This window comes from Hirundo rustica, chromosome 6 (genome assembly GCF_015227805.2).
Source record: "Hirundo rustica isolate bHirRus1 chromosome 6, bHirRus1.pri.v3, whole genome shotgun sequence".
NCBI classification, from domain to species: domain Eukaryota; kingdom Metazoa; phylum Chordata; class Aves; order Passeriformes; family Hirundinidae; genus Hirundo; species Hirundo rustica.
In genome coordinates this window covers 45,670,426-45,679,737 of record NC_053455.1, presented here as the reverse complement: position 1 = coordinate 45,679,737, position 9,312 = coordinate 45,670,426, and the positions used below count along the sequence as shown (strand labels likewise).

General features: G+C 55.9%; 1 long non-coding RNA gene across 1 annotated transcript; it reads left to right on the top strand.

Annotated features, from left to right (window-relative positions):
* The first annotated feature begins 3,311 nt into the window (after window positions 1-3,311).
* Window positions 3,312-5,692, top strand: LOC120754406 (uncharacterized). Its single transcript, XR_005701419.1, has 2 exons — window positions 3,312-3,389; window positions 5,352-5,692. It is a non-coding gene; the product is annotated as an uncharacterized LOC120754406 (long non-coding RNA).
* Window positions 5,693-9,312: the final 3,620 nt, after the last annotated feature.

Sequence of the window (9,312 nt, the reverse complement as noted above, 5' to 3'; positions counted from 1 at the left end):
CGGGTGACGGGGGGAAAGCGGCCGCGGGGATGAACCATTGCGGAGGGGACGCGCGGGCGGTACCACTGCGGGGCCGCGGGAGGACGGGGCCGCGCCGTTCCCGCTCCGGCGGCTCCGTGAAAAAGGGTTGGCAGGGGTGACCGGCATCCCTCCGCCGGTGTCTCCGAGCTCTGTGGGAGGAAAGCGGGGCGCAAAGGCCACCGAGGCCAGCGTGGGGCTGCGCTCGCGGGTCGCTCCGTTCCGCTCCGTCGGGCGCCGTCTCTCGGGGCTGGGAGCATCCTCGCACTGCCCGGTCCGGCCCGTGCGGTCCGTGAGGACACGGATTAGTGCTAAATACCTCTCGCAGACCGCTGCGGGTTTTTTCCCCTCTAACTACTCGAGGCTGGGCCCGACCCAAATGTTCCCGTGGCGCTGGGTGAGCACACGCACGTAGAGGAGGAAGGGCTGGTTTCGCGCTGTTCCGTCAGCCGTGGGGCTCTGCCCGGGCTGTCCTCGGCTGTCCGCCGGCAAAGGGAGCGCAGCCCAGGCTCTGCTCGCGGGCGGACGTGACCCAGAGCTAACGTGCGTGTCCTCGCAGACACTCGGGGCATTGTCAAGAATCAGACAGGGGCCGGGGAGAAAACAAGGTCCGTTTCCAGAGAACACAGAGCGGAGCAAAACCAGCCTTGCTGCTGCCTGCCCGCCCGCTCGAGGCCTGAAAGAGGGGCGAAGCCGGCGGAATCGGGGCGAAATCCCTGGTGATGCCCCAGCCGGCGAGCACGCACTGCCTCGTGTTGGAAAAAGCACAAGATCTGCGCTGCAGAGGGGCAACTTCTTACTTGCAAGATAGTTCATGCAGGGTTTGCCAGCCTCCGGGGACAAGACCTGGGGGCATGTTCCCCCGCTTGGATTCCTCCCCGAGTCCATGGGCGCAGCACAGGGGCGCTGGCACTGCACCGAGGCGGGCACGGAGGGCAGCCCGTGACGCTCTCCGCCATCCGCGAGTGCAGTTCCCTGTCACTGCACACATCGTGGCTCTGGCACCGCCGCGGGCACTGAAAAACAGCTGGGAACAAAGGGAAGAGCTGCAGGGCTGGGATAAGCGGGAGCTCTCCCCGGGACAGCACCGGCCGTGTCAGCAGGACATTTCATCCCAGAGATTAAGGGCTGAGCCACGAACTCTTTTGCAGCTGGAGGGGGAGCGGCGGTTGAGGGCAAACCCACCAGCGCTGTAGTGAAGCCCCTGGGCCCAGGGCCTTGCCAGGGCAATGGTTACCAGCCTGTGAGCCGAGCAGGCCCTGCTCCATGCTGGATGCTTTAACACAGCATCAGGGAGGTCCCAGCAACATCCAGAGCTTGGCTGTGCCGGCAACCAGCTGTACAAGCACTGCTTCAAAACACGCTCCTTCCCTGTGTGCTTACAGTCAGCAGAAGGAGATATATATATATATATATATATATACACACACACATAGCCTGGACTGGAAGAAAAGGGACTTGGTGGAGCCCAGGAGCCAACAGCACGTGTGTCCTGTACCTTGTAGAGCAGCTGGCAGAAGCAGCAGTGCTGGCAGGGAGGCGTCAGGGCAGTATCCAGCCATGTTACTCCCCACAAAAATACCCGTTTTTAAAAAAAACAGTATTTTCCATGGCTGTGCCTTCTTTTGTGTTGGCTCACGCAGGGAGGGTGGAGGAGTCGGTGTGCTCCGCAGAAGATTTCTCTCAAATCTAGGCACCAGCCCTTTGCTGGGGAGGATGTAAAATACGTGACTTTTCCCCTTCGGCTGCTGGGTGAAAACAAAGCCCCCCCACATAGCATGCACACAAAATGACAACAGAGACAGCCTGTCATTGTGAGAGCTGTCACGCAGAAGAGGGGCTGTTCCCCCATCCCCCCTCCACACCGGCAGTGGGAGAGCAGAGCCACGGATGAGTGTTAAAGCGCTCCAGAGAAACACGTAAGGAATCCTTTCGATGGGGAATTACCACCAGCTATCAGGGAGCTCACCCTGGGCTTTGCTTCCAAATCTTGCTCCGTATTGCAAACCACCCGTCGGAGCCGGGACAGCTGATGCCAAAGAAGTTTTCACAAGGGATGCAGAGCCCGTGCCTTTTGCCGGACAGCATGCGTTCAGTTCACCAGGATGAGGCGTGTGGCTGCTGTTTGGTCAGCGGCCACATCCGCACCCGAAGTGTTTTTTCTTGCCCAACAGCAGTATGAATGAAGCAGGGGGTCACAACAAGCGTGCCCGTTCCCCCAGACGCACTCTAGTTTCCGATGTGATCGAGGAGGGCGTGTGTGTGACTTCGGGCAGATGGGAGCCAGCCTGCAGACTCGACGCCTGGCTCTCTGAGTCTCCAAACAAGGCTTTTCCCACTACGGGACAGCGCTGTGCCCATCCATAAAGCACTGTCTCTGGCGCTTGGCAAATCCTCCTTGAGGTGCACTAAAATTTTCAGCATTCCAGCCGTTTGCTTGGCTGCGGCTTGTAGGGTGATGGGCGGGAGCTCGCTCGCCCCATGAGAAGGCGAGCGCAGTCATACTGAGGACGTACAGAAAACCTGCAACTGCACGTCCCTGCTTTTTGGGGGAAGTTGCTGGAAGCAGACTCCCGGGGCCGAGGGACCACCTCCACCCCGGCACTGCGAGGGGCGCTCGGGTTCGCCACACGCCCAACCCAGTACAGAACAACGGAGAGGGGAAAACATACAGAAAAATGAATGCTGCACCGTGAGATTTGATGCAGCGAAGGGAGAGGGGGCAGCGGCGGGGGCGGTCGGGGACACCCCGACTCTCCCCCCGCCCCCTCGCCCCGTCCCTCCCGCACCGCCTACGTGCGCCCCGACACTGCCCTGATGGCACGGCCCCGGCGGGCCGTACCATGGGCCGGGCTCCGGCGGGGGCGGGAAGGGGACGGAGGGGAAAGGGGGAGACGAGTGGCGGGGCCACGGGGGCGCAGCGGGGAAGGGGCTCCTCCCGGGCGGAGGCGACAGGGCAGGGGGACGCCGCCGGCGGCTAACCGGCCCGAGCGGGGCGGCGGGGGCGGGGAGGGCGGGGGTCGGCGGGGCGGGGTGAGCGGGAGGCGGGCGGCGGCTCAACAGGTACAAATGGTTCCTCCCCGCAGCAGCAGCGACGTGCAGAAGCGAACGCGCCGCGCCCGCCGCTGTCACCGCCGGGGGGGCGGGGGGGGCCGCCTGCCCGCCAGGCCCCGCCCCGCCGCGGCGGTCGGTGGGCGGTGGCGGAGCCGCCATTGGCTGCAGCGGCGCGGGGGCGGGGCTGGCGGCCCGGCGCGCGGCGCCGCTATTGGCTGGAGAGGCGCGGGGGGCGGGGCGAGGGGCCGCGGCGCGCGGCGTGGGCCGGGCCGGGGCAGAGCGAGAAGTTGGCGGCGGCGGCGGCGGCGGGAGCGCAGGTGAGCGGCGGCCGCGCCGGGGAGGGATCCCCCGTTCCGGAGCCGCGGGGGGCCGCCGGCCCCGGAGCCTCATGGGCCAGCCCGGCCCGGGAGTGGGAACGCGGGGCTGCAGCCCCGGGCGCTGCGGAGCCCGGGTACGGCGCGGCTGCCCCCTCCCGCGCCCCATCCTTCGCGCTGCCCGGTGTCTCCGTGCTGCAGGCGGGCCCCGCCGCCCCCCCGTCACCCTCCAGGAGCAGGTGAGCCACTGACTAACGCACATTGTGCTCTCGGCGACTCCACTGTGCGTGTGACAGCGGCTAACCTGCTCCTCGGACATCACTGTGCGGCCGCCTCGCCTCCCCGGACCCGCGCCTCGAAGCCTCGACGCCGTCTTGCCCTCTCGGCCAGCCAGGTGAGGGACTGCGGCGTGCCAAGGAGCCGGCTCCCCCATCCGTCGCCGCTGTCCTGCCTCCAGCGGTTCCCCGTCCTCGGCTCTGCGGACCCCCGATGCGCTGCCGGGAGTGCCCCAGGATGGGCCGCACTTGCACAGGGGAGCGCGAAAAGATTGAGCGCTTCCTGCAGCGAGGCTCGGTGTGTCCGGAGGGAGCGGAGATGGAGGGAACGGGCCGTGTTGGCATGTGGGTGCGAATAGTTGATGGTAAAGTTGTTCAGGAGGGATGGCGTGCCCCCCTCTCTGTTCTCTCGCTCTTCTCCAAAGTAAAGAAGTGCTAGCGGACTCTGTACCAAGTTAGGGACGCATCATCCCGGCCGGTGACGTCTTGATACCCGGTCAGTGACTAACTGAACTGCTATTGCCAAGGGTGTGTTAATAGAAGAAACTCTGCCTCGTATTGCCCTGGATGAGTCACATTTAAAGAGAGACTCTCTAGTCTGTTGAAGGAAAAGCAGAAACGAGCCTTACTTTCCTTTTTTGTTGCTGTTTTTTTTTTTTTTTTTTCCCCCACCCTTCACCTTTGCTCGCTATTTTCTTCTTCTTGTGCCAGGGCTCTATTGGTGCCTTGCCCTGGTTGGGCAGAGCTGCCTTGCCCAATGTGCTGTGATGTCACGCAGAGGACTCTGACTTCATGGCCCCAAGGAACAGGAAGGCGAGCCAGGCAGGGACTTTTCCAGCCACCCAGAGTGGCTGTCACTAAAATCTAAGGAAGTGACGAAGCAGATGGCTTCTCCTACAAAGTTATCTCTTGTGATGTTTCAGCTGGTGAAGCAGCTGGATAGTTAGGCATATTTTCTGAAGAGCAGCACAGCTTCATTGTCAGCTGAAATACCTAATAATCAGCTAGGATTCACCAGGCTCCTGAGGCTCCCTGAAAGGGCTCAGGTATTCCCCCTACTCCTGGGGCTGCTCTCATATAGCCCTGGGCTGTTGGAAAGGCTTGATCTGAAGGAATGGGCAGTACTCTGGTCAGTAAGTTGCAAGGAAGGCAGAGCAAGGTCCTCTGTTGGTAAAGTGTCTCTCTGAGAAGTTTTGTCTGTCCCTATTTCTCTTTCATGCTCTTGTCATTTCTGTCTTTGGGTCACAGATTAACATCTGCTCTTCACCAGAAACCTCAGCTCTCTCTGTGCTCTGTGTTTCTGTAGTGCTCAAACACTCTGGGAAAATAGGAAAACCAACTGAATTTACCCAAGATGCTTTCATGTTTGTTCAGAAGCTGAATGGGCCTTTTTTGGGGGGGGGCGGGGGCAGGGCTCAGACAAGTTCACAGCTGTCTCAGCCCCGGATCGCTTTTTTTCTTCCCTAGCTGCACCTACAGCATCTTCCCACTGCTGGTCCCGAGCAGGCAGGAGCACAGTGTAGCCACGCGGAGAGAGGGAAGCCTGGTGCAAAATCCTCCCCAGTACAAGTGTGTCTGAGAGCTGAAACAGAAGGCCGCAGTCCCCTGCCACCCCATTTTAATGGTGGCCATGCATATGACAAACCTGTGTCTGAAAATGAAGGTGCTTTGTTTCTCTTTGAATAAACAGCTCTGCGTTTGGCACTGTGCTGGCTGATGACTTAACCCCGGGGGATGCCGCCGGCAGAAGCAGCTCCGCAGGTCGTCCGGCAAGACCTGTCCCAGTTCCCATCAGCAGCACTGTGGTAGGAATGCCTCCGACTTCATGCTACCAATGGAACCATCCTGTTCAGCTCCTGTAAGCAAAAGGAAGGGGTTGAAGTGAAGTTTGTTTGGTTTTGCCTTTTTTGTGTGTGTCTCCAGTACGGGGAGAGCGTACAGCTCAATTTCTGTTTTTAGCATTCTTGTGGCATGATTCAAAACTGACCTGCTGCGCTGTCACCTGAAGTCTTCAATAAATGTACGAAACCAGTGTTTGAGTGCTGATTACTGTAATCCAGGGCTTCAGACCAGGTGAAGAGGAAAGCTGTGCCTTCTCAGTGATGTGTCTGATTGCACTGCATGCCTGGTTCCTCCCATCTTTTACTTTGTCTCTGTGCCCGGTGAAGGTGGCTTGAAAAGGAGAGCAAAAGGGTGCAATACAGTTGTCCCTCAAGCAGAAAGCCCAGCATCAGCCCTTCTGTCCTGGCCTAGCCCCAGGGTGCTCCTGAGTGATGAGAAAATACACCAGGGCTGCAATGTCCCTTGATTTCGTGTTTTTCAGTAGCTAATAAACAGATTTGTAAGATGGCACTTAGCTTGGTTAGAAGAGTAGTTGCATGCATGTGAGATTTTTGGTGAGAGGCAAGGAAGTACCCTACAGGAGGGGAAGATGTTGAATTTCAGGCCTGTTGAGCTGAAGGGACTCTTTGTGCTCCTCAAAGATTTTGTTCTCATTTCAGCTGTTTATCGAGGGAAGGGAACAGGCTTTACCCTTCAAGCACCATGCTAAGAAGTGCCTGTTGTGTCCTGTCCATAACATGTCCCAGTGTCAGGTGAGCCTCACCGAAGGAGCAAGCTGCCGTATGAGGAACAGAAGGAGTACATGAATTGTTTAAGAGGAAGTCAGTTAGTTAAATGCAAGTGGGGACTTATATAATACATCCAAAAAAAAAAAAAAAAAAGATTTCTGCTGGCAGGAGGTTCCATTGGGAGAGAAACTTGCTCATCCATAAACAAGAAAATTTCCCAGCCTCCTCTAGTGCTTTATGGTTTCGGGTTTTTTTTCTTTTTTCCAGGGCAAGGTAGCATGCAGTCAGTCTGCACTCTGAGATGGAGAAAGAAAAATCATCATAGGAGAGCAGACAATGCTCCCTGCATGGACACACACGCCAGTTCAAACAGCTCTTCTTCATCTGCAGTGAGCTACGCTGGTAGGAACTGTGCAGCCAGGAGCAAGCAGCAGAGCATCTGTACACCACTTGGGGAGCAAAACCAACAGGCATTTTCTCCTCCAGACATTCACACCTTTCCTTATGTAACTGGTGCTGAAGTGTGTGCTTTAAAAGCTGCTTGCCAAATCCAGGGGCTGGGAGGCAGTACAAATGCTTCTAGCACTCTAGATGAAACTGAGGGGGAAAAAAAAAATCCAAACCCAAACACTCAGGAACTCATGCAAATACGTAACTACAGCTTGGGGATGGTTCAAGTGTCTGCAGCAGTGTTGCCCCGAAGAAACTGCACTGGCCTGGGGCAGTGCTGGCACCCACAACACCATCTGATGAGAATGGTGAGGAGCTGACAGTCCAGGATAGAGGGGCAAGGAGCTGGGGGGCCATTTTTATTATAAAATATTAAAAAAAAAACCCAAACAAAAAAACTTAAAAAAAAAAAAAAAAATCAGGTGGCGCAGCCAGGAAAAGGGTGCCAGGGAGGCTAGAGGTGGCTGAAATACTCTTCTGAATGGTGCCTTGTGCTGACAGAACCTGCAGATTTATTAAAAAAACCAAAAACCAACAAATCAAAAAACAAACAGGAAAGCAGGGCTGCTCACCAGTAAAAAATGGGTATACAATTTGCTTTGTGATTTTTGGGTGGCATTAGGGCGAGCCAGGAGAAGCATCCGAGGAGAGAGAAGCTCTGAAATCCATTCTTGCCTGCTCCAGGGAAGGAAGAAGCTGCCCACAGCGCCTGAGGGACACGGGGACACGAGTCCCTGCGCAGCCAGGCACAGCATCCTCGAGCCACCCTGCACGCTTGGATCCCTGCCTTGCCCACGAGCCAGTTCCCTCTCCAGTACGCGCCGTACGCGCCGATTTTGGTTGGTTTTTTAAGGGCAAAACCAATAATTTATTTGCTTTGTTTTAATCTCATAACAATGGGTAATGGTAATTTCTTCCTACTACTCTGTAGTGGCCTAGAAAAGGACAGCATCATCTCCACTGTAGCAAGAAGGCTTGTCCCAGGGCATGAAATTTTAATTAGGAACAATCACGCAGCCTTGAAACGGGAATTACGAGCAGCGAAAAAGTCAAACCATCAATAAAATATTCAATGGCAGAAATGTATTATTGACACAGACTTTAGAGCAGATAAAAGCGGGAAGGAGGGGGAGCGGGTACTGAGCCTCGCCGCGTTAAATAACAGGCGGGGCCCCGCGCGCTCGCCCGGCCAGCGCAGGCCCCCCGAGCCCGCAGGAATATGGGTCACCCTGGGCTGGGGAGCTCCTGAGGTAACTAACACATGAGTTTGATTACCACCTCTCCCCCACGTGCCCCACAGCAGGGACAGAGGTGTTAATCAGAGTAATTTATTACCTCGTGAAACTGCTGCTGGCCTAGGCAGCAGCTGGGTGAGGGATTGGAGGACACAAAATGAAGAAAATCTGCAAAGAGCCACAGTCTCGAGCTGAGAACAGTTAACCCCTGATCAGGGCACTCCCGCTAATCCCATGCCCGGTTATCAGACCTCAGTGGGGGACACAGGCGAGTTACTGTGTATCCCACCCATGCAACAGTTCCAAATCCCGCATGCCAGCCAAGGGCCATCAGCTGAAGGGCCGAATCTGCTGTGATACTTATATTTTAAATCCTTGTTTTCTACGCCCTCCCACACCTCCTTCCAGGAAAGACTGGTGCTGGTTTGGCCTCTTATGATTATGACTGAATTATGACCGAACCTGCAAAACCAATAAATAATATATAAGTGTAACAGAGGGGAAAAAAATCCCCCCACAGACATTCAAATTCATTTTCTGCCCCCATTTGGAAGTACCAGAAGTGATGACCCTTTTCTTTTTATTCCTGTTTATTTTGCAGAAGGCAAGGCTACAAATGCAGCCCCAAAAAAGAAAGATCCAGTTTTAAACCTGCAGAGGTCAGTTTTCTGGGACATGCAGAGGATGTCCCATAACACACTGAAATCTGGCTATGCCCAAGGCAAGTGGGTTTTCTAAACCTGCTTCCCCCCCACCCCCACCAAGCAGCATTGAAATGCTCTTCACAATGTCCACCACCCAGTTCTTAGCAAGGCAGAATCTTTAAAACCAAGAGTCAAAAAAAAAGAGAAGACACAAAGCCCCAAAAAAGCAAACAAGCAGGGCAGAAACTAAATGCAGGTGCATGGAACAAATACGCTTTTAACTAATTTTCCTTGAGGTACATGATTTAAGGAGGAGGCTGAGGGGGAGCTTGAAAAACAACCCACCCCAAAAACCCTCAAAGCCCCAGTTCAAAAAAGGCAACTTTGAAACTGCATCACGCCAGTGTGGCAGCTCTCCAGTCGTAACCTAAGACACAGCAGTACCAGTGGATCGCCCAACAAAGCAAACTTTAATCCTTAATATTACTTGATCAGCCTGCTGGGCTGTGGTGGCACCTTGAAAACCAGCTTTGAGAGGAGATGTCCCCAGGGACCAGAGCCCAGCAGAAGCTCAGGGGAGATGGTGATGGACAGCAAGAGATGACATTCCTGGCTGCTGTTATCCAGGTGCAGACAAAGGGGCATAGAAGAAAATGGGAAATTTCCCCTTACCTGCTCCTGTCTGCAGCTGAGTGCCACCCCCTTTGCCTCCTGTCCTAAAATGCTCCGAGCTGCTGCTGTGCATTATTAAA